At 39.8% G+C, this 21,281-nt stretch overlaps 1 protein-coding gene across 6 annotated transcripts in view; it reads left to right on the plus strand.

Moving 5' to 3' along the window:
- The window catches only part of HMG20A (high mobility group 20A), a 48,725-nt gene that overhangs the window by 944 nt on the left and 26,500 nt on the right, over positions 1 to 21,281 (plus strand). For all 6 annotated transcript variants that reach the window (XM_062000315.1, XM_062000309.1, XM_062000311.1 and 3 more), the window contains exon 2: positions 1,544 to 1,621. The gene's annotated coding sequence lies outside the window, so the exon portion shown is untranslated. The remainder of the gene's footprint in view (positions 1 to 1,543; positions 1,622 to 21,281) is intronic.

Genomic DNA, 21,281 nt, shown 5'->3' on the forward strand with positions numbered 1-21,281 from the left:
CACTAGAATGAAACTGGCTTGATCGTGGGAGCAAAGCAAAGCTGATTACTGTTGTCATGGTGTTGGACCTTTGAAGAGAGCTAGGAGTGAATGTGGAGCTGACTGTTGGTGGTATTGTAAGGAAGGAAACAAAAAATCATCTTGTGAGAACGATTGGTCTAACTTAGTGGTAACATAGTGGTATTTGGAAAATGGGGGAAGGCAGAACAAAGATAAACTCTGTTTTTTCTCAGTAGAATAAAAATCCTTTTCACAGAGAGGGGGAGCTTTTACTTCCTAGAGAAGTAGTCTTTGAATTTTTATTGGCTGTGTTTGCTTATCAGGAAAAAAACCTTTTTAGTATACACCTCTCATAGATGTTTATGCATTGGTTATATACAGGTACTATTGTATGTTATAAAACATACTTGAAAACAGAATTTAAGAAAGGATAGGATAAGAATTAAGTAAACACTATTTTAAGGGGTTTTTTTAGTATTACAGAAAATATCTTCTTCGTGCAGCTCAAGGGATGGTCTTGCATGTGTGACCCGCTTTAGAGGCCACCATTCCAGAGGACTTGGGTTTCAAAATGCAGTTAGGACCACTCTTTTCTAAGCAAGTAGAAGCTGAATGTTATGTCAGTGCTAGGGGAATTGTTTTGGTTTACAGTTACAACCTTTTTCAGCAGGTCAAGTCTTGTCATATCTTTGAAAACATCATTTGTTTCTGTGTGGAGTAAACTCTGTGGGTGGACTAAGCTTGGTTAAGGCCATGTAGTGATAGAATCGAGCACAATAATTGGGGGAAATCATGCTCTAGCAAGTTCATTTATGTTATTCTGAAGTGATAATTTGTAGTTTCATAAGAGTATAAACATAACCAACTGTTGAAAAGAAAGAATTGCTTTCTTAATCTGTCTTTTTTTTTTAAATCCAGGCTCTATGTGTGTAGAGACTCAAACTATCTGGTATTTGAAACAGTAAAATGCCATGTTACGTTTCTTGTTTTCTCCCATACTTACATCATGTGCTTATTAGATACTCAGCATTTGTAGAACTGTAGTAGTTGCTGGCAAGTACTGCAGGGCCCAGGAAACTGAAGGAAAGGGATTTTTTAAAAAAAATATTGACTTTTATTCTGTCCTCAGAAATCTGGCATGTCTTAAAATAGAAGTTTAGATTACTAATTCTGAGGAGATCTAGGCATAGAAATGGTGGCTAAAGCAGAATACCCAGAGTAGTCTTAAAATTATTAAGTTAGCTTTATATTGGATACTAGGAGATTTCAAACTAGAAAACTAAAGATTGTGTGCTGTGACCCCACCATCTTGATTATAAATTTAATGTTTTTTCCTTTGGATACCCATGGTATGGCACATAAAGGGTAATGTGACAGGTTCACCTTTTGTTGCTCAGAAAAAGAGTTGTGAGTTTTACACTGATGTTTCCTTAGCACCTGAAAATAGAGTTCAACTCCTCTGTGTGTACCTAAGCATTAGGTGACTATAACAAAATCTAGTACTTTGCAGGTTCTTATTGTCTTCTGTGTTCTGTTCCTGCAGGACGTCTTCCACTGACAAGCCCAGACTGTGATTGCCAGGGACTGCACAAGGAGTTGAGAGGACGTGTTGTTTTCTCAGGTACTGCTACACTTCTGAACAAAAGCAGAGACTGTGAGCTGTGTTCTTCCCTCATACCTATGTCACAAAGTTGTTCTTAGTATCAGAACACAAGAATGAGAAAATTGTCAACTTGTGTTTAAATTAACTTTGTAATCTTTCTTTGATAGTGCATCTGTTCACAATGTCACTTAGTATCAAGATGTGCCTATTTATCAAGGTATACCTTCTCACCTGCTAAATTAGCAACTCAACCTTCCATCAGAGGTGCTTCTCTTTCTCTAAATAGGATTTGTCCTACGGCTGGTTCTTGGATAAGATTTTTCTTAAGCTTACACTGACTGGGACAAAGGTTGCAGGCAAATTTAGAGAATGTTTCACTGAAAAAGTTGACATAGGTTTCTGAATTCTTGCTGTACTTCCTGCGCTCTCCAGGCTGTGGCTGAAAAGCATGTACTCTCACTCACTGTTAGTGGAACACGCACAGAGCTGTGCTGTTTTTTTTAAGGCGTGTGGCATGTACTGTGAGGAACTGTTAGAGAACAGGTGAAGAGGCTACACTTAGAGTAATAAGGGATTCTCCTCTGATAATGATTGATCAGAGAGAAGGGCAACTCAAAGGAATATGCACATGCTTTTTTGAGGACAGTGCTTTTTTTCTTTTTTTTGCTAGCTGTTCTTGTGCCCTAATAAAATGCCCTTTCTGTCTAGAGTTTGATTTGTCTTGGAGAGCTCCCAAAGCTATGTTGTTTTCTGCATTCATTTAAGATTTTCTGTTTTTTTACAGTAACAAACCTTTTGTTACTGATGTAGGTCAGTCTCCATTGGCAAGATCTGCAATGTTGGCCATGTTGTATTGTCTGACTAAAGAACTGTCTTGTTCTTGCTCCAGTGGCATCAGTAGCACAGCTGTTAGCTCAAATGGCAGCCTTTGGTTTTTACTATGTGTAGTCTGATACTGGTCTTTGAGTTTTGAGGGCAAAACAACTGAATCTGAGTTTGTACATGCACGACCAGCGTCCTCCCAGTGAGGTAGATCAGGTGATAAGCCATTTCAGACAGACTATCCTTTAATAATCTCTTCCATAATGATGTTATTGAGACATATCTGTTTAAGGTTCTTTTATGCAAGCTAATCCCATGGAGTCTTATTAATCTTATTAAGGCAACAACTTGCATTGCTTGGACTTATATATTAGGACAAACCTGAGACTGACATTCTAAGACTGTTTCTGAAAGGCTATTTAATAGCAGTTTGATATGGACAGCTTTTGGGGAATTGCAGCTAGAGCTAGTTTTGAAAGACTGTTTTGAATATTTGAATGTTTCTGGGAGAAGTCTTCATTTGATGTTACAGGGGAACAAAGCCACTTACAGTGCAATTATGGAATACTTGTAAATTCTAAATTTGTTAGGAAATTTTCCTAGTTCCTTGACCTTACTTTTGCAAATACTGATGCACTTCAAAGAAAATTTATCTTTCAGAAGTGACATTAAGAACATTACTGACTAGATTTTTTTTGTTAATAGTAAATATGTTAAATGGAAGCTGTACTAAGTTATCTTCAAAGAGACTTATTAATGGTTTTGATCCTAGAAACAAATGATCCTGCTGTCCTTTGCAGGAGACTTTGGCAGTAACTGACTCTGATTTCAGTATTTTGGATCATACATCTTATATGACATTGATGAAGAACAAAATAAATCTTGCATGTTACTGTTTCTGAAATTCTTATGACTTGGATTGTTCATACTATTTCTTCAGGTAGAAGGGAGTCTAAGTCTTTGGAATGTGTCATTTGGGCCTTCTATCTGGGATAAGTAATGAGGTGAGCAGCTGACACCCTTATCCTGTAGTTCAAAAAAATTGTGATAGTGTTAAAGTGGGAAGAGTTCTTTCAGTCAAAAGACTGAATGGCTTAAAGTTTTGTTCACAGTGATGAAAATATGTGAAGTACATAAGAGAATAAGGATAATGAATGTGTCAGTTATTAGTTGAATTCAGGAGACTTAAGACCCACAGAATTTACTTCTGACTGCTTTTTCCTTTTTTTCTTAAACTAAGAAGTGCAGAACACAGAGTTTCTTGGCAATTTATTGAATTACCAGAGGAAAGTCTACTTTTATTTTATTGTGTTCAAATATGAAGAGATAAATTAATGGTTTTGATTATACAATGGTGTATGTTTGAAGCCAAAAGAAACTCTCAACAAGGTGTTTTTCATTGCTCTTCCAAGCATGTCAGCTATAGAACTTCTTGGCTTTTAAAGTCGTGGTGTATATGATCTGTACTTTCTGTTTAGGGGTGTAATTCTGAAGGAGCTTGAGCCAGTGGATCTTTGCTGCCACTGCCCTCTCCTAGCCTTCATGCATGGTTTTGGTGAACTGTTTCATAGAGCTTCTAAGATGAAAACTTTTTTCTAATCTAGCTGGTAAATTAGTTAAAGGACTTGGAGAAGTTGGAAAGTGGTGTGCATGGGCACTAGTGGATATATGGGGGAGGTGCGTGTGTCTGTGAAGATGAGAGGGAGAAATAAGATGGGGAAGTGGTAAGGCACATGGTTTAACTGTAACATAAAATTGGTTGATGGAGGAAATTGAAGAGGTTCTCAGCCTTAGCTGCTCTGGATCCATAATGATAGAATAAACAATTGCCAAAAGGCCAGTTCTGTACCTTTTCTTTGTCTTGATGTTTATCTGATCATGTAGCAGTTTGGGGATGTTACTGTCAGCTTTACTTTAGTCCTCTGAACCAGCTTGCTGTATCTGTGTGTATCACTTCTGGCTCAAGAGACACAGATGTGGTTTGTGGGAATAATAGGACAATCCTCACTAGCTGTGGTGGTAGATCAAACACTGAGTAACTAGTTACCTGGAAGGTTCAACTGTTACCTGATTTATCCTCTGGATGTGGTGCATGTCCCAGCAAGCACAAGAGATGGGAGAGATTTGAGGATTTTTTCTAAAAACAAACTTAATGGATGACTAAGGAGTGTTGTTTATCATTATGAGAGGGATCTAAATATGTACGTAAGCTTGCAGTATGGTTGCTTATTTAGTTGGATTGTTTCCCAGTCTTAACCAAATTGTGGTTAAAGCAGGTCTGACTTAGCTGTTTTTGCTCTGTAGTTACTTTTGTTTCAGGTAAGTAGTTTGACGTGGATTAGTGTTTTTGTAGATTTTTGTGTTTAAGAAAGAAACAATCTGTTCATCTTGGAATTGTTTTGGCTGCTGTTTCAAAGTCTTGGGTGGAAGATGGTGTGTTCTTTTCTGTCTTTGGAGTACTATTTGCTGAAAACTAGTTCATGACAAAGCATAATGCAAATGAACTTTTTTGAAGGATGGACTATCTTTTTAATTTGTGTAAGAATAATAATCAGAGGCTTATGACTCTGGGGACATAATTTTATGTTGGTGAAGGGTTGAATTTCTGGTATAATGGAATTTGTCCCATAGTATTCTAAAAATACTGTGTTTATTGGAAATTGTCAGTCTCCGTAGTGAGAAAAGCAGTGGAGAGCTGTAGCAAAACAAGTTCTGGTAATAGTATGAGACTACAGAACAGAAAAAAACAGATCAACACTAATCAAAGTACTGAAAAGAGTAAACTGTGAATCTTCTTTTACACTTCTAAATCTGGAATTTGCTAATATCAAATTTCTGCCAAGAAGACTGGGGAGCGAGGGGTAAGGAGAATGTTCACAGTACAGGATAAATAGCACACAAAGGTAAGAGGAGAAAGCTTGATATTCCTTTAGTTTTAAACGGGTTGATTTTTTTACTGGCATTCTGCATCTTTTCCCTTGATAGAGGGTCCTCTTATGTCCCACTTCTCCACAACTTACTTAAAGAATAAGCATCATCTTCTTTGTCTGTGTTTTCACTTACCCAATGCATTGACCAAGATATCTTCTGGTATCTAAAGGATAAAATACTTAAGACTTCATGTAGAAAGTTATTCCATTTAAAGATACTGTATCTTAAAATACACAGCATCTTGTTGGAATATCTCATTTATCACAAAAATCTATAGGATTTCTAGAGCAGATGAGCAAGTCTTCAAAGTCTTCATAAGTCCTGAATTCTGAATTAAATATTATTAAATTATTAAAGAGTATTAAAATCCTCTTATTTCTCCATCAGGATGTATTTCTTAATGACCTGGTTTTATATTGGTGTTGTGGTTTTGTCTGACTGGGGACAAAGAGTCACGAGGGTGCTGGGTGCAGCGGAATGGGGAGGGGAACCAGAGAAAAAGCAAAAACCTACATAGGTTGAAATAAGAACAGTTTAACAGAGCAATAAGAAGAAACAAGTTCAGGAAAAACAGTTATAACAGTGAATGAGGGGATATACAAAATAAATGGTGTGTGCTGCAGTTGCTCACCACCTGGGACCCTACATAACCGCTCCCAACCAGCAGCTGAACCCACAGTTCTGCAGTGCCCTTCCCAACTAGCTCCCTGCCTAAATGTACTGGGCATGACAGTATGGTATGGAATACCTGTTGGCCAGCCTGGGTCAGCTGTCCATGCTGTACCCCTTCCTAATGCCTCATTGAAGTAAACCCTATCCTAGCCCAAACCGGGACATTCCACTCCTTATTGTATACCATCTATGTCATGCCTAGTTTCACACTATACAACATCTAAACACCACGCTTCCTCTCCCTTTAAGAAAAACATGGGCACACACAGAGAAGTATATAATTCCCTCAGTTTATAGGCCATCCCTCTGTCATTCCTGTTCAGTCCATTTAGTCCATAACTCCAGGTCTTCATTCATCATTAAATCTTTCACAGCAGGACAGATCGGATGTGTGTGAGGTAGGTCATTGCATGCAGTATCAGGAGTTTGCAGCTAGTCTATTTGATATGTCTTATCTGTAAGTTGAAGGCACTGATCTTGAGGACGTCACTGGGCACCAGTTCACATTCCACCATTCTATATCTTTCTCATCCAGCTCCACCTTTCAGTGATCTGGGTGATTCTTACTGTAGTGTCAGTGATATGGCATAGAGAAACTATGGTACTGGTAACATACAACAGCAAAGTTCTTTAACAACTAAGATAATATGATTCAATTAATGGAATTCACAGGCTATTGTCACCCAAAATCAAATTCTCTTGAGGTCCACACTGAATTTCCCCCTCCTTGTGCATCACCCACCAAGTGCACCCAGGTCCCTGAGCGAAAACAATTACATGAATGGGTTTGCCTTTACCCAAGGTAGGACTCACTCAGACTGCTTTCCCTAACAGATCTTTTATGTGCACTAGAGGGACTTTATCCCTGTCTACAGTATGTAAAAGTTCCGATTGGGCAGGACCAGCTCTGTTGACAGATCCTCTGGAGTTAATTAGCCAGGTGACTTTTTCTAAATGTGTATCCCAATGTTTGAATGTCCCACCCCCCATTACTCTCAGTGTGGTCTTCAATAGTCTGTTGTGTCATTCAATTTTTCCCTGTGGCTGGTACGTGATAGGGGATGTGATAAACCCATTCAATGCCATGCTCTTTGGCCCAGGCATCTATGAGGTTGTTTCAGAAGTGTGTCCCATTGTCTGATTCAATTGTTTCTGGAGTGCCATGTCACCAGAGGATTTTCTTTTAAAGGCCCTGGATGGTGTTCTGGGCGGTGGCATGAGGCACAGGATATGTTTCCAACCATCCTGTGGTTGCCTTCACCATTGTGAGCACATGGCGTTTGCCTTGGCAAGTCTGTGGCAGTGTGATGTAATCAGTCTGCCAGGCCTCTCCATATTTATATTTCTGCCATCATACCATGTGGGATTCCATAATTTGCCTTGTTTGATTGTAGCATGTCTCACATTCATGGACAACCTGCACAATGGTGTCCAAAGTTAAATCCACCCCTCGATTACAAGCCCATCTATAAGTGGCATCTCTTCCTTGATGACCTGAGGTGTCATGGGCCCACCAAGCTAAAAATAACTCCCCTTGTGTTGCAAATCCAAAGCTACCTGAGCTACTCCAATCTTTGCAGCCTTGTCCACTTGCTGGTTATGCAGATGTTCTTCCGTGGCCCTGTTCTTAGGTATGTGGGCACCTACATGGTGCACCTTCACAACTAGCTTCTCCAGCCGAGCAGTGATATCTTGCCATACTGGGGCAGCCCAGATGAGTTTGCCCTGCCAGTTTGCCCAGATGGGTTTGCCACTTGTTTTGTCTCCATTGCTGTAACCACCCCTACAGAGCATTTGCTGCCATCCGTGAGTCAATGTAGAGATAAAGCTTTGGCCGTTTTTATCATTCAGCAATGTCTAAAGCCAACTGGATGGCTTTTACCTCTGCAAACTGGCTCGATTCACCCTCTCCTTCTGCAGCTTCTGAAATTTTGAGTAGGGGACTCCACACAGCTGCCTTCCACCTCTTCCCCACAAGATTGATGAACAGGGGCATACTGCTTCTTGTCTTCTGGAAGTTCCTCGTACGATGGGGCCTCTTCAGCACGCGTCACCTCCTTTTCTGGTGATATTTAACCATCTTCGCACTCTGGCCAGTTCGTGATCAATTCCAGAATTCCAGGGCGGTTAGAATTTCCTATGCAAGCTCATTGTGTGATCAGTGCGATCCACTTACTCCACGTAGTGTCAGTTGTGTGATGTGTGGAGGAGGCCCTCCCTTTGAACATCCAGCCCAGCACTTGCAGCCGGGGTGCTAGGAGAAGTTGTGTTTCTGTGCCAATCACTTCTGATGCAGCTTGAACCCCTTCATATGCTGCCAGTATCTCCTTCTTGGTTGGCATGTATTGGGCCTCGGAGCCTCTGTATCCCCGACTCCAGAACCCAAGGGGTCAGCCTCGAGTCTCCCCAAGTGCTCTCTGCCAAAGACTCCAAGTAGGGCCATTCTCCCTGGCTGCAGCGTAGAGCGCATTTTTAACATGTGGTCCAGTCCAGACTGGCCCAAGCACCATTGCATGAACGAGCTCCTGCTTAATTTGTTCAAGACTTTGTTGCTGTTCAGGTCTCCATTCAAAATAATTTTTCTTCCGTGTCACGTGGCAGAGAGGGCTCACAATCATACTGTAATTTAGAATATGCATTCTCCAAAAACCCACAACACTTAGGAAGGCGTGTGTTTCCTTTTTTGCTAGTTGGTGGAGACATGACTGCAATTTTGTTGATCACATCTACTGGAATATGGCAGCGTCTATTCTGCCATTTTATTCCTAAAACGGGATCTCCTGTGCAGGCCTGCTGGCCTTACTTCATTTAATGGTAAAACCAGCCTTCAGAAGAATTTGAATTATCATCTTCCCTTTCTCAAGAACTTCCTCATCTGAGTTGCCCCACACAATGTCATCAATATATTGCAGGTGTTCTGGGGCCTCACCCTTCTCTGCTGTGGCCTGGATCAGTCCATGGCAGATGATGGGGCTGTGTTTCCACTCCTGGGACAGCCAATTCCAGGTATACTGAACCCCTCTCCAAGTAAAAGCAAACTGGGACCTGCACTCTACTGCCAAAGGAATTGAGAAGAATGCATTGGCAATATCAATGGTGGCATACCATTTGGCTGCTTTGGACTCCAGTTCACATTGGAGTTCCAGCATGTGCGGCACAGCTGTGCTCAGCGGCAGCGTGACTTCATTCAGGCCACGATAGTCCATTGTCTGTCTCCACTCTCCACTAGACTTTCGCACTGACCATACAGGGCTGTTAAAGGGTGAGTTTTGCTGATCACCCCTTGGCTCTCCAGTTGGCAAATCAACTTATGAATGGGAATCATTGAATCTCTGTTGGTACGATATTGCTGTTAGTGCACTGTTGTGGTTGCAGCTGGCACCTGTTGTTCTTCAACCATCAGTAACCCCACAACAGAAGGGTCCTGTGAGAGGCTGAGCATGCTGGACAGTTGTTCAATTTCCTCTGTCTCCACTGCAGTCACATCAAAGGCCCACCGGTACCCTTTTGAGTCCTTAAAATACCCCCTCTTTAGATAGTCTATGCCCAAGATACACGGAGCTTCTGGGCCTGTCACAATGGAGTGTTTGTGCCACTCATCCCCGGTTAAACTCACTTCAGCTTCTAACAGAATTAGCTGTTGAGATCCCCCTGTCACTCCAGAAATACAAGTGGATTCTGTCCCTTTACAGCTTGATGACATCAGAGTGCGTTGTGCTCCAGTGTCCACTAAAGCCTTGTACTCTTGTGGGTTTGATGTGCCAGGCCATCAGATCCACACTGTCTGGAGGCAGGACCTCCCTAGTACTGGCCATGGCAATCATTGCATACTCTATGTAGAAAAGAGCTAGGAGTCCCCTTGAGGGGATCAGAATTGAGATCAACCCTTCTTTTCTGTCTAGGGGGCTGCTCACTGGAAACTGGAGCAGCATCTTTCCAGGAAAAATTGCTTCTTGTAACTACTTTTCCCCGTAACACCCGTGCCCTTAAGGCCTAAGTAGGTTGCCCATGCCACTTGTTCATGTTCTCTCCCTGGTCCTGCAGATAAAACCACAAAGCACCTTGTGGTGTGTGCCCTCTATATTCCCTCTCTTGAACAGAGAGACATCTACTCCTAATAGCTGAAGTATGGACTTGGACAGGTGGAGGGTGGAATATGTCTTCTTTGAATTGGTGGATCTCTTGTGACATTTTCTCCACAGCTGAAACAACAGCCTGTGGGGGAGGAAGACAGGCTTCCTTCATATTGCTGAAGTTGAGCCCCCATTTCCTCCACCGTTTTCCCCTCATCTTCTTTCCAGGAGATGACTGACAATGAATTGGCTTTAAATGATGGTGCACTTTGCAGAAATCTTCACCACGTAGATTGTATGCACTGGACTTCATCTGGGTCTGTTGGTGACTGCTCATTATAAACCATTTCCAGCACAGCTAACTCCCTCAGGTACTGGGTACCGTTGTCCATTGTGGTCCACTTGCCTGGGTGGCATATGATATCTTCTTTGAAGGGGTATCTTTCCTTCATGCCTGACAAAAATCTTCTCCAGAGGCTGAGGACCTCTGTCTGTCTTCTAATTACCTTGCCAATGCCGCCATCCCGGGACAGAGAGCCCAGCTGCCTGGCTTCTCTGCCTTCCAAGTCCAAGCTGTGGGCCCCATTCTCACAGCATCGAAGCAACCAGGTGACAATGTGCTTGCTTGGGTGGTAGCTGTAATCCTTTCGTGCTTCTCACAGTTCGCTCAGGGACAAGGACTGGGTGATTATCTCTGACTCTATGGTTCTGACTCTTCCTCCTGCTCCTGTGATGACCCTGGTTCATCTTCATCCCTCACAAGGCAAACTGGTTTTTTTTGTGTTATTTATTTTTCTGGACAGGAGCAACTAACACTGGCACAGGTTGATCCTGATTCAAAAGCAGTGTCTGCTGTTGGAGTCTGGACAGCAACAGTGTCAGTTGCCTCGGTTTGAATAGCCGCAGGTTTTGCTAGGGTGAGATTCCTAATCTGTACAAGTGAAAAACTCTTCCAATGCCTGTTCATATTCTCTTGTATGTCAATCCCTCCATAGCTACCCAACCTCATAACAGTCTGAAAAACAAATTTTGCAACCCTACCTAAGAAAAACACCCTACCTAGAGGACAGAACAATAAAACCACGATGGCTGGAACATCCCAAGTGTATTCTGAATTGTCAAAAGCTAGTGCAGTTAACCTGAATGAATAAGGGAAGATGGAAAAGAGGGGAAAAATTACATCCCTCCGTTTTCCCCATGAATTGAGTGTCATTATTGTCACTAAATTCTGAGAGCAAATGTCCAAGTTGCAGAAATGACAACCAAGTCATGTACAAGTACTGGCCTAGCTCCATACCCAGTGATACAACCCTACCATAAGCCAATATCAACCAGTATATCAGAATGAGTGCTTTTGTCCCTTTTCCAAAGGCAATAACATCACAGAGAGTACATAGTTCATATGAGAAATTATTGTCCAACACTGTGTAAGCATATAAATCAACACTGTGACCAGCACCGTTTTTTGATATCAGAGATGTACACAAGAAATTTATTTCAGCCCGCTCTGTCTTATTTCAGCCCTGTGGGCCTCACATTGGGCACCAAATAATGTCATGGTTTTGTCCAGCCGGAGACAAAGAGCCATGAGGTTGCTCGCTCACTCCTCCTCCTCCCGATGGAATGGGGAGGGAAACCAGAGAAAAAGGGAAAACCTGCATAGGTTGAAATAAGAACAGTTTAAAAGAACAACAATAAGAAGAAACAAGTTCAGGAAAAACAGTTATAACAGTGAATGAGGGGATATACAAAAGGAATGGTGTGTGCTGCAGTTGCTCATCACACCTGATACAACTGCTCCTGACTGGCAGCTGAACCCGCAGTTCCGCAGCACCCCTCCTGACCAGCTCCCTGCCTAAATGTACTGGGCATGACAGTCAATATGGTATCGAATACCTATTGGGCAGCCTGGGTCAACTGCCCATGCTGTACCCCTTCCTACTGCCTCATTGAAGTTAACCCTATCCTGGCCCAAACCAGGACAATTGTTCTTGCTGATTCAATTGGAATGTTTGTAATGACTTCTACCAAGGAGGACTCTAAAACAGGAGCTGGATACGTTTGACGCAAAACAGAGTACCCAAGTGGTGATAAGCCGTGAGAAATTTTGAAGACTTAGTGGAGGCAGTGTAGCATTACAAGATTCATTGTTTCTGTTGAGGTTTAAATTTTGCCAATGCAAAATCAAATAATCACAGGAAAAAAGATGTTCTTCATGTATGCCTAGTTAGCAGTGTAGTTATGTAAAAAACATGTCATAACAAGTTTTTTTCAGTTCTGATGTCCATTCAGTTACTGTCATAGGCAATCAATCATGCTGAAGTGTTTTGGAGCAGACTTCTACCTCGAAGTTCATTTACTGCAGTATGCTTTAGTTGGTATTGCACATGGCTCATACTGCTAATGAAATGAAATTGTGGTAACCAGTATTTGACTAAAACGTCACTGTTTCAATATGTGGGAAGTATGGCAGAATAGACTTCAACTGCTGTTTTGCTGAGTTTAATTAAGATAGTTATATTTGCTGGAATTCATGTAAGTTATGGTGGGGCAGTGTAATAAATATCCTTTGTTAGAACAGATTAATCAAAATTTATGGAATTTAAGTTCTCTTTCCAGAGTTATGGGAAAGAATGTCAGCTTTCATCAGGAGAACAGAAAGATAAAACCCCTGAAAATGTCAAGTCAGCTTATGAGATAATACTAATTTTTCCTGGTAATCATATTTCCTCCCACTTATGACTATTTTGAGGCCCTTAGTTGCTGGAGCAGTAATGTTCTTCGTTTCTGATACTGCTAGAATTTTGGTGAAAGTGATAAATCTCAGGATATAGGGTTATAGCAATGTAAGTCACCAACTCTTGGCAGTGCTACTTGCATGCTACTTGCATCACTTTTTCTTCTGCCAGATGCAATGCTTGTTGGATCCTCTGAGCCATTTCACCCTTTAATCTGGTATGAACTTAATTTGATAAGTGAACTAGAAGATTTTCTGTTTCTTCAGCAGTCTGAAACACATGGCTTGTCTGATGAACAGTGGTACCAGTCTGAAGATGATGCTATATGAGCAGTTAGTAGTTAAATAGGCTTAGGCTGCCATAAAACTATAGCCTTAGGCAGTAAAGAGCTGTTGTCTGCAGCTTCTAGTACTTGGCTTATCTTCATGAAGGCTTACCTTTCTGAATGCTTCTCTTCATGTCACATGAAACCTACAACTAGTAGAATGAGTCCAAAAAATTGTCTTCAGTGATTGGAGGTGGCTCATGTAGCTTAGTATGACTATTTACCATGCATGGAAGTGGGAGTTTCCATACACTTCTCTTTTTTACCAAGCTCTGGTATTTATTTGAGCCCTCCCAGTCCTTTCAACTATGTATCTCAGCTGGTGGAAAATACCTAGCTTACTCTCTTCTCTGCCCTTGTTCCCAGGGGAAGAGTTAGGGAGTTAGAGCAGCTCTGTGAGAAGTCCATTAAGCTGTGGAGATTGGCATAACCAGGTGAGAAAAGAGAAGGGTGCAAGACCTACAGAGCTACTACTCTGTAACCTGTCCTTAAATCTAGGTTGTTGAAAAATGTGCAAAGCTTGAGAGAGGGGCATGAAAATTGTGTTAATCTAATGATCAATTTATGCCACCAGTATTTGGCCAGTTTCCCATTCAGCTTCATCAGTTGACAATAGTGTATAAATCATTGTATGACATTATCAGAATTCTGTGAACTGTTCACTGACACCAGACATTTAGTCAAAATCTAGAAGCATAAATCATATTTTTTAGGAAAGATGGAAGAAAGTTTCTGAATCTTATTGCTTTAAACTGACATTTAAATCAGGGATAAAAGTCACAAATAGTGCCTGATTCCTTCTGCTTTCTGAAATTTAATGTCTTTTTGACAAAATAACATCAATTTAAAACTTAATTACTTGAGAGAGGTAATGTGGCAATGGCTTTTTCAATAACTATGGTTTACTAATTTGGTTTAGCTTCTTGCTTTTAAAGACCATACTCAAACAAACCAGACTTCATATTTGATCATATGTAAACTACCATACTGGAGGACAGGTATGGATTGGGGAGGCCCCTTTGGAGGCAGTGCCATGAATAGATATTGGAGGTGACTGAGTAATCCACCTGTGAACATGAGTATTTGGTGGAGTTCTGTGCAGCTAAGCCTTAGCTAAAAGAACAGAGGCAAGTAACACATGTCGTATTCTTCTGGCACTGCTACAGGTACTTTTGAAATTCAAAAAGGGTTGCCAGCACACTGGAAAAAGATCACAGTCTGAAAATGAGCTACATGTATATTTTCAGTCCTAAAAATGAAGGTGTTGCATTTATACTTCTATCAAATAAATTAATCTGAATTTATTGATGTAGGTTCCTGACTTACCCAGCTTCCAAAAATATAGCAAATGCTATGAATGCAATTGAAGTTTTAAAAATTTTTCGGGGGGAGGCAACTGCCATATGGGACAGGCAGTGCAGTAATGCTTCCCTTACTGTCATTCTTGAAAACAAGACTTCATAACCATCATGTAGCCTTCTTGTGTTTCTTTTAACAGAGAATAGGAAGCCAATGCTCTGTGACTCGGTCTGGGTGATTACAATCCCCTCTAGCTTGTGTGTGTGGCTATACTGCAGCTTTACAAATGGGAAATAAACTTCTTTAGTTCTAACCCAGGAAACTTTCCTGAAAGTACAAAGATCTTGCAAGTATTTGTGTTAGACTAACCAAAGTTATCTTTATGTTAATGTAAGATTTCGTTGTTCATCTGTTTACATTTGGATACAAAAAACTATAGAATTAGTATCTACATGTTATATTTAACTGTGGAAGTTTTGAATTAGTAGTGATCTGAAAATCATCCTATTATCAAATCTATTTTCCTTACTTAAGAAATCTTTTCTGTTAGTATTATTTTAACAGCGTGAAAACTTAAAATTCATTACAAGCATGAAAAAAATGTGAACTCTTTTATAGATGGCTTCCTTACAATTTGTCTGTAAGAAAATACTTCAAATGTTCTGAGGGTTTTTTTGGTAAGCATCTTGCATAAATTTATTGCAGATTGTAAAAACATACATTCTGTCCCAATGCCATTTCAACCAACTATTTCTCAAGAGAATTACAGAGGAGACATTTATCACAAAGGTTTTCAAATGGTGCAGAAAATAAGAGATTACAAGAAACTTTCTAACATGTTTGTTAATTTTATGTTCTCACATTGCTCTTATGTGGAAGAGTATTCTAAGTATTGATATGCAAAGAAGCACACACAATAGGTTTAGATTTTTATAGTGAGGAAGAGTGGGAAGATAACAAATTCCAAATGCATAGTGAGACTAGAAACTTGAAAGAAAAATCTAACCTGAGCTTTTATTTCAGTGTCCTTATGTTGTAGACTTTTAGATGTTTAGAGAAACATTTTTTCTTTATTGATGCACAACTCTTTATTCTCAAGTCTGGGAGTAGTAATACTTGTCAGATAAATGTCTGTAACTGACTTTGTATGGAGACATTTAAATTGTGATAGATATAGGAATTGCAATAGTGCTACAGACCAGTATTGTTGAGTTTTTTTCATTCCAACTGTGTGAATGTTGATTGGTGACTGGCCAATAGAAGACTCTGGGCAAATGATGAGGCAGGATTGTGATAATACAACTTTGCAGTAATATATTACCTGAAAGTCAGCATGAAAAAGGTACACTGATCTGTAAGATGCAGGTAAGTTTTCCTAAAACGAGTTAACACTTTACAATAGGAAATATATCTGTTGTTTTTCTGAGACTTTTTAAAGTGTCCAGAAGCAGAGACTTGCTTGCTAGTGTCTCACTAGTACAGATTTGTTTGTATAACATTGTACTTAAAAATAAATAAATTTGAGCAATTGGAGATTTTTGCTGGCCAGAGAAAAGAGGTTTCCTGGCATTTGCTGTGACTTTCTACTGCTAATTAACATAATGGTTAAAATATAAATTAAATGCAAAGTAGTCATCCCAAAGAAGATAGATAGTACATCACCAAAAGCTGACAAGGAATTAGAATGGCAATTTATTCGAAGGAATAGAGATATCAATGAAATAGCAGACAAATTGGTTGCTTTTTAGATGTTATAGGAGGGGTTGAAAGTATATTGTGTCAAATATTGCAATAACAAACTGTGATTTGTAGTTGCCTTTGAGAAATTCAAAGAGTATGGCAGACTTGTTGAAACTGATCAGGAGATAGTGCCATGTAGGAAGAAGATCATGTGGTTGAAAGAAATTGTATCGATGAAAAGATGCAGGCCTCTAACTTTTAAGGCCATAGTAAGAAATTAAGGCATCAGGTGCCAGTTGTCCATGTAAAAATGAATTTTCTCTGGAAGTGATACTGTATCTAAAATGACTAGCTCAAGCTAATGTGCCTCTTAGCCTTCATTTTAGAATTAAATGAGCACTTTGAAGTTACAGTCTGGTCAAGCATCCTATTCTTGAAGGAATCAAGAGAGATTAATATTCCCTGGCTTCTTTCCAGTGAGTTCTCTGGCAATTTTTTCACTTATCTCTGCCCTTGATTGTTGTGACCTTTCTCTCATGCACATAGACCTACTTTCAAACATAATAGCTCCCAGCCTCAGTTGTGGCAGCAGTCACTCTTAAGTTTGAACTGTTGGACTTACAGGAAGTAGGAAATACTTGGATTTTTTTGGGTAAGGCTTGCATATTGCTCTGATAGTGGTTGCGTGCTGCTAGTGACATGAGAGCTATTTGGTGAAATTTATTCTAGCTTAATAAAAAAGGTGAGGGAATCTTTGTATAGGGGCAGTATAGTGTTGGAAATCTAGGCTGAGCTTCAGTAATTGAAGAGAAGATCATAGAATCACAGAATATGGTAGGGGTCGGAAGGAACCTTTAGAGATCGTCTAGTTCAACTTCCCTGCGGAATCAGGTTCACCTAGATCAGGTCACATAGGAACATGTCCAGGCGGGTCTTGAAGACCTCCAAGGAAGGAGACTCCATAACCCCTGTGGGCAGCCTGTGCCACTGCTTTGTCACCCTCACAGTGAAATAGTTTTTTCTTATATTTAAGTGGAACTTTTTGTGTTCCAACTTCATGCCATTACCCCTTGTCCTGTTGCTAGCTACTATAGAAAAAGCGATGTCCCAACCTCCTGACACCCACCCATCCTGAAGTCCTGAATTCCTTGCTAAGGTTGCTTGTGATCTGGTTTTTTTTTCAAGTTAATAGATGAATAAAGTGAAAACTTTTCATCTCTTTTCTGATGGTAGAGAACTGTCCTTTTATTCTTCTGTCCTTCAAGCTTTGTCAGGACTGGGAGAGATTTTGTGTAATACTCCTGTATTGCTGTGGCCATTGTAAGGGATTTTTTTCTTCTGCTGTTATATCCTGTTTTCTCTTTATCTCTGAGATATAAACTGTTTATTTCTTCAGCTGTTGGTAGCCTCCCTAACAAAAAAACCCAAAAGCAGTGAGGGTGTTCACTGTTTCAGTTGTGTGTTGACCAGAAGCTTTGAGCCAGGCAGTCTAGCGTGGTATTAGTCTTTTCTGTAAGGATGACCTTAATTTTGGTTTTGGTTAGCTGTTGGGACCAGGTGACCTCCAGCAGTCCCTTCCGTTCTGGAGCAGTTTTTGAGTCATTAAATATGAATGATGCAAGAGATATATGTCTTGACTGTGGAAGTGGGATTAGCTCAGTACAGCAGCAGATCTGGACTTTTCTCACACTTGCTCCACAATTGGGCAGGAATAGCCAACAAAGAAAATATGGTGACATGTGACTTGTTCATTAGTGTTTTGTTGACTAAGATCCACCAAGCAAAGCTAGTTGGAATCTGCCGATCTTTTTATATGGTTAAAAGCATATTTATTTATGAAATGTGTGATTATCAGATGATGTTAGGAAATGTTACTGAGAAAGGTATTTTAAACAGGAATACTAATGAGTTGATGGTGGTTATGGCATAGTTCCTTGAGTAGAGGAATATTTAAGTGTCAAGTGGATGAGTGCTTCTGGTTCCTGTTAATTGTTAGCTGTAAATGAAACGTGCTTCAATTGTCCCCAAAATACAGTTTTTACAAGCTGAAATTTTTAAGTCTTCCCGATCAGCTTGATTTATTTGTTATAGTTTCAAATAATGGACTTCTTTTGTTTGTCTGTTACATGCTAGACATATTTAGGCATATTATGTTGTGGATAGGAGATATTAAGCAGTATCTGGTACAGTAGTCCTCTGTGGCCTCTCTGAACTCTCTTTACATGTTGCAAGCTACTCTTGGAGTTTACTCACTGCTGTTACTTAACTGGGAAGCAGTAGGAGAGGCAACTAGCCTGTTTTGAGAACTATGTACTCATTACTGAAGAACCAGCGTGTGCTACTTAGGGCAGCCAGGTAAGGGTTAAGTAAAGGTTTCTTTAATGAAGGGTTTCTTCTGGAGTGGATCTTCTACAATAAAATTAAAAAATCTCAGTTGCGATGTGAACTGAACCTGCTAGATTCTTTTCAGAGAGTTTACCATGGATCTTTGGAATACCATGGGCATATTTTTTCTGCAGTTATACATAGGTGACCCTTTCTAGAGGTCATGAAACAGTTCCAGAGTGGGAATTAGCTGTTGTGGGAAGACTGTTAAAGACAACAAAACCCAAGCTTCCATTACTCTAATAAACATTTTATCGCAGGAAGTTTGTAAGCTCTAAAGTGTTTGTTAAGGTTTTCATAAAAGCTGAGTACTTTCTGCTTTTTAAAATGCAATGTTTAGAAAGCAATGTCATGCTTTTTTGCCTTTGTTCTGGGAGAAGTGGGAAGGGACAAAATATAGATGAGTGCTTTTTCAGAGGAGCCTTTTTAAAGTGAAAAACGTGCTAATGACTGAGAAGATAGGTGTCTAACTGAAAATTCTGTGAACTAACTTTTGGGATTGAACGTGATAGTGGATCCCCACATCTGACAGACTGGAACGCGTAGCCACAGAAACTAAATTTCCTATATTTGCAGCTCTGTGCTTGCACTTCTGTTGTAAAATGTTAAGACTTCACAAATAAAAAAAAAAGAGTATTGCCTAAAGGCTTGTTTCCTGCCAGTTTGCTTTGTCTGTTTCTGATCAAGACAACGAACTTCAGATTATGAGATCATACTGAGGTGAAATCTATGTTGTAGCCCTTCTGAAAATACAAACGTTTTTCCGTTTTTCCCAATATTTAATGCTGTGTAAACAAGAGTGTTACTGACCTTTTGTCAAGGATTACTTAGACTTTAGTTCTTATTTCTCTTTGCAGTAAGAATTGCATAATGTCTATTCAAGTCAGATTCTCATAGTAACTTCTGGGTATCTGAAAGCAAGTGTTAACTAGCAGTTGATATGCCAAAAATAAAAGGGTTAAGATTGATAGCATTTTAAAGACTGTTTCTGAAGCTTATATTTTTTTCTTGTCCTCAGAGATTTCCTATATGACCTTCTCTAAACCAGCAGTGCCTTTTTTTACCCATATATAGGGGTTGTTGGGATGATATTTATGCTTTTGCTTGGAGGAATCATATTTACTTAACAAATAAATATGGAAGTGAAATCATCAAACGGAAATGTTAAAGCACTATAAATCTTTGCTGTTTGCTAAATATGGTAAATACTCAAGCCTGAATGCCAAATATGTTTCAGAACATTTATAACTAAATACAAAATAGGAATCCGTGAAAACCTAAGTACTTAAGATTGTTATATGTGAGATCTCCATCCTCATGTGTGTGCAGTCTTTAAGCCTGTTTGAAAAGATTTACATTCTTGTTTAGGACTAAATTTGTTTTGTAGGTGGATTGACATTATTTTGCAAAGCTTGTGCCCATTCCCCATCTGCAGTTCCTTGTTTCCAGCATCTGAGAAGCAGTATGGAAGAGGAAAGTTGGAAGAGAGATTATTATGGGTCTTAGCCACACTTTTCCCCAGTTGATGTTTGCTATTTGGCTCCAAGCTCTAGGCAGTGATACTCTACTCTTAGTCACTATTTTCCTCTGGACTCTTTTCATTTCTTGCGTATGATATGACCAGATAGGCACAAACAGGTGATTGTAGTGTTACTATGATGGACAGATGGGAATACGTTAGCTGCTATCCTCACAGCAATTTGTTTGGGCTCCTGAAAGTGACTTGGGGATCAGATGAAATATTGTTAAAGTTTACCTCTTGTTTTAAGCAATCAACCTAGGACATTTAGGCATGGCTTCTTTATCTTCAGTCCTAATTCAGCTGCAAAATTACGTATTTTCATTATGTATGCCACAGATGTTCCAGAAATGTGCTCTCTGCCTGTGTTTTCTCATACCTCAGACGCATCTCTGGATGTCTTATTGCTTAAAGCTGGAGAGCAGTCAGACTGCTCCACTAGGCATATGCCATTGCTGTTCTCTTCCCTTATTTTCTATTCACAATGCTGAATAGCATTGTTTCTTGTTGTCCTTAGAGGATGAAAATGAGGATAGGTAAAGTGGTTTCCCAACTTCAATGCATTTTACTGTTGACATAAGTTACTTCCATGACTCCAGAAAAGAATTAGCTGGGTTCTTGTATAATTTTAAAATTTGTATGCTTTCTCTTTTGGTGATGAGAGGGCATCCTGATATGTACCTAGTAAGGGCATATAGTTTCTTCAGATTGCCTCAAAATACTACTTCGTGTTTTGGGTATGGTCTTTCCCTATAACACTTATTCTTTACACATTTCCTCTGTTGTTTCGAACATCTTTATAATCTCATTAGCACTGGTCAAAGAAGCTGTCTGCTGCTTCAGGACAGAGGATGCATTGGCAGAATCTTGCTATAATTTTTATTTCTGTTTCATGAATACAGAGAAGGTTTTGTAAGCAGTGTCTACTGGTATCTTGATGTTTGCTTGAACCTTATGCATGTTCCTTCTGTGCTTGTCTTGCTCATTGATTTTTTTTTTTTCCATCAGTGTCTTTGAGGACTGTACAATTTTTGTCCTGTGAAGTCAATGATATGTGTGTTAATCCCAAATTGGAGATTATTAGAAGAGCCTTGGGTAAAAAGGGCTTTTGATGCACTTCATGCAATTAGTCTATAACCAAAAAGCTGTAAGAACAGACTAGAAACAATCCAATCCAGATCTTCACTGTTCTTGCTGTTGGCACTTGCTAATATTAGTTCTGTTAATCTCTTAA

The sequence above is a fragment of the Colius striatus genome, chromosome 7 (genome assembly GCF_028858725.1).
Source record: "Colius striatus isolate bColStr4 chromosome 7, bColStr4.1.hap1, whole genome shotgun sequence".
Classification (NCBI taxonomy): Eukaryota; Metazoa; Chordata; class Aves; order Coliiformes; family Coliidae; genus Colius; species Colius striatus.